This window comes from Gymnoscopelus braueri (genome assembly GCF_963280865.1).
Source record: "Gymnoscopelus braueri genome assembly, chromosome: 1".
In the NCBI taxonomy this organism is placed as follows: domain Eukaryota; kingdom Metazoa; phylum Chordata; class Actinopteri; order Myctophiformes; family Myctophidae; genus Gymnoscopelus; species Gymnoscopelus braueri.
In genome coordinates, this window is record NC_137603.1 from 33,491,363 (window position 1) to 33,496,330 (window position 4,968).

Below are 4,968 nucleotides of genomic sequence, written 5' to 3' on the forward strand. Positions count from 1 at the left end.
ATTTTCAAACGGTTTGGTGTATTGTTAGCCATGGTTCACATGACGCTTGTATACAAGCGTCATGGTGCCCTGTCCCCCTGGTCTAAAGTTTTGTTCGATTTTTTCAGATTGCCATCGCTCACATAAACATAAACGTTCAGATTTCAAATATAAAGTGCTTACCACCGAGCCACGGATGTTACAAGGCGATGTGGACCGCGATGAGTACCCGTATCTCCCGTATTGTTCAATAAAAAGCATTTTAATCCCATCGCCGTCCATTTTCTCCAAATTGTCTCCTATACTTTCAACCATGCGACACTAATGGTTGGGAGGTGTATTGCACTCTGATACATTACAAAACAAAAAAAAACAAAAAAAGAAAATGGCCGGCGATGGGATTAAAATGCTTTTTATTGAACAATACGGGAGATACGGGTACTCATCGCGGTCCGCATCGCCTTGTAACATCCGTGGCTCGGTGGTAAGCACTTTATATTTGAAATCTGAACGTTTATGTTTATGTGAGAGATGGCAATGTGAAAAAATCGAACACAACTTTAGACCAGGGGGACTCGGCACCATGACTGTCATGGTATGACAGTCATGTTTCAGGGCTAGTGTATTGTAAACACCAAAGATGTAGTTATGATACTGCATACTTATAATTATAATCATGTTTTTTTTTTTTTTTTATAATTTTATAATTTTATAATTTTATTACATCTTTGGTGTTTACAACACACCAAACCGTTTGAAAATCGGATGAAAATTGAGCACGCTATGGTTATTTTAAAGTATATGCTCCATAGACATAATGTTATGAATGACTGTTTCAAGATGGCCGCCATGTGGCAACGTCGTACTCCATTGGCCAGCAGCGCGGGTGAGTCATCTAGCCTTTATATATATCTATGATTACATTAGCCTGCTACTGTACTTCCTCAGTCATGTAGCCTGGCTGTCTCTGTTGGAGTGTGGTAGCCTACTTGGAAAGAATAACATCGCCCTCAAGTGGACAATTGTAATATTGCAGTATTTGTGATTGTCGATGAAATGTGATGGTCATGTTTTGATATTAAACCAGAAATAAATGGCCGCGTCCCCTCCAATCTTCAATGTTTAGGAGACTAGTTAAATGTAGTTAAATATTGTGGAGTGGCGCACCACCACCTACTGTTTTAATGTTAGGAGAAAAGCTTGTCTTTGCCTCTGTCACGCTTGTATAACAAGAGAGAGAGAGAGAGAGAGAGAGAGAGAGAGAGAGGGGAGGGAGGGAGGGAGTGTGTAGGTATGGGGGGGGGGGGGGATGCTACACCTGTGGTGGAAAAACTATTCACATTTTTTACTTAAGTAAAAAGTATCAAAACTGCAATGTAGAAATACTTTGATATTGGTATCAAAATGTACTTAAAGTACCAAAAGTAGAAAGTACTTATTATGCAGAATGTCCCATTTCACAAGTTTTCAAATAAATTGAATAGAAATCTTTTGAAAGTAGCAGATTTACATCTGCTATTTTCAAATGGCCGAAATGTATATAGGGTTGAAGTGGTTAACGTATGTTTTGTAATAATAATCAAAATCTACGAAGTAACTATAGTAACTAAAGCTGCAAATAATTGTAGTGGAGTAAAAGTACAATATTTGCGTCTGGGATGTAGTGGAGTAGCCTAGAAGTACTGAAAACTGGAATTACTCCAATAAAGTGAAAAATACCTCAACATTGTACAGTACTAGAGTAAATGTTCTTAGTTACTTTACACCACTGGTGAGAGGGGCTAGAAAATGCTACACACACATGAGCTGTCCAATCACAAGAACCACTGCTCCAAATTCCCCTGCCATTACTGCACAACCACAAACTCAACTCATGTAGAGGCATGTGAAAGACTGGAACCTCCCCTCTCTCTCTCTCTAGGAATGGAATGACAGCAATGTAAACAACGTGCCATTTAAACCATCACGTGTAGGGCAGGTTTTATTGAGTGCAGTCAGTCAGTGCACATGTCATGGTTAAAAGACATAATTCATGACATGATGTGTAGATGAATATCTACATGCAAATGATCAAAGCCAGCAGATGCAGAAGAATGAGCCTGTTCATGTCCCCTGGGGAAACAAAGGTTCATATCAGTAGTTGTACTTACAGTATGGCCTATATATCGTTGCTGTCAGGTGGTCCTTTTTTATTATAATTATTTTAATTCACTACTTTTGTGCGACACTCTTGTATGATGAAGTAGGGCATTAATTTACGAAAAAACACAAGAGTTGAAATATGGAGATAGAGGTTTCTGCCCGACAGCAACGATAATACAAAATTAAAGCTAGGTGATCATTATCAAAGTTGTTCCCTTACATTATGTAATACCTAAGTTGGATATGATGTAAAAAGAAAACAAATCATTCGCTAATTTGCTCTCAATTTATTTGATGAAGACATTAATGAACTATTAATAATTACAGCCAGTAATCAATAGATTGCAATGATGTAAACGTTTTATCAATGGTTATGGATAACAGTTTCATTAAGTGGAATTACACCATAATATTGTGTTTAATCTGAAAGATGCTGTGTGTCTGAACATACCTGTTTGTTCCCAACTGCTTGTAGGTGGTGAAATACTGGGCTCTAAACAAAGCAGACCAAAAAGCAGCAAAACCATCATCATCACACCTGTCCCACCTGTCCAACACACTCACCTGTCATCACATCAAAACTCAACTGTCGTCATATCAACACCTGTCAAGTGTCAATCAAGCGTACTACCTGTCATCACTTCAAACATCACATGTCATGCACTGTATTATTAATATATCCCAAGTGATGTACAATGTATTTCACATTCATACACATATTCACACACTGATGGCAGAGGACACCATACACGGTTGGCTCATAGGGAGCAGTTAGGGGTACTTGCTCAAGGACACTCGATATCAAACCTAGTCATGACATCAAACTCACATGTCATCCACATCTCACTCACCTGTCATCAGGGCCACATCGATGCTGACATCAGAGAACTCATGTGGCTTGCTGACGGAGCAGAGGTGAGTTCCGGCGTCTTCCATTTTGACTGCTTGGATGGTGAGAGCTATCCTGCCTGGTGTGTATGATATGCTGTAGCCCACACTGCAGTTCTGGAAGCTCTTGTGTTTGATGTAGTGACACAGGAGGCCATTGTGTGGGTTTCTCCACTGCACAGACAGCTGGGTGATGTTAATGAGGTCTTCATAGTGGTACTCACAAGGCAGAGTGACCGCTTCGCCAGGCCGTGATAGCACTTTTACTACGCTGCCTGGAGATAGAAACGATGGGACAGATTGCACTGTCAATATCGATCATGGTACTGATGGTAGCATAGGATTTTCTGTTCCCACTGCCCAAGGCACACCAATGTGCAAGAGAAAATATCAAGACACACTTGTATTCATAGTGAATTACATGATCAAAGTTTTTAGATCTGCAATTCTTTTTGTGTGTGGCAGGTAACGACATGCCCAAAATAGGACTCCATGTTGAAAGTGGTTAAAGTAAATATTTGTTTTAAGGTCAAGAATTTGCCTCGGTATTGGGAAATGAATGCACACAAAGTACTGGTGATATAGTAAATTACATTTTTGTAGAGATATGTATTGCAACAACAATGCGTTGTCACAAAATCACATGGCATACCTGGACTTGTCCCACAGCACACCTGTGTGCCTTGCTCACCATTTTTACAGCCATTGATTTATTGTAGGCCTATATATACAGTGCGATCAATGTATTTAAGGAAAAATAAATACATCTGGGAGTAGAATACTGTTCATAACAAAACTTCTCTACATGCCAATCACATTTCTCTGCAATGCAAACTTACCTCTCCCAACCAGGTGTAACATGACCAACCCCAAACACAGCACAGCAGTCCAGGTATGCCAACGAAATGCTGCTCGCCACATCTAGTTCTGGTTGGACCCTAATCTTTAAATATCTGCGTACATTCTAGAGATGACTTAGGGTTTTCTTGGACACTCTGGTCACTTCAGAAGTGAAACCTGCCAACTGTCACTTTTCTTTTGAACATCACATGCCTCGGCTTGAGTAGAACTGTTTACTAAATCTATGGTTACCACATAGGAAGGTCCCTAAAGAGGGAATTTAGTTGTGCACCAGTGTCGTGCACCTGAAACAGCTGATTCATACAGCTCACGACATGTCACATTGCGACGAGTGGTGAGCTTGTAGATCTGCCATTTTCTGATAGTAGAAATACTTATTTTAGAAGTATAAATAAGGCATCAGGTTAAGGATGTCATTTAATGCTTGAAATCATATACACTACTTATATTTGTGCATAAATGAGAAACTGGTACCACTGTTAACATCGCAGAAGACATTTTAATGTCAATTCACCAACTGACATACAAATTGAGAGAAATTTGAAAACACATGTACAGAAATTATTCATCTTAGCTAAAAAGTCTCATTTTTTACAACTGATGTGATAAACATCATTACACAATGCACATGACAACACAATACTGTACACTGGCACAGGCCTGCTTATTAATATCTACATTTGCACGAATGCATACAAGCCCAACACACACACACACACACACACACACACACACACACACACACACACACACACACACACACACACACACACACACTTAAAGGAGGTGTAAGTGATTTTCTCTTTTTTTTATACACATTAAATAGCTCTATATTCTGATAGTAATCATTGCTATACAGTGTTTGCTCAGTAACTAGTGTCTCCCTGTCTCTCCAGCTCTTTACTAAACAGAAAATAGGTTGAGATACCATTTTCATCTAATCAAGAGAGAGAACAGGATACAGCATAAAAAAGTGAAATTGGAAGTGATTCCAGCAGAAATCCAATTTCACCCTTATTGGCTGAAGTTGGTGACACACTTGAAAATGTATTTTTTGTTTATTAAGGAGCTGGAGAGACAGGATAACACCTGTTACTG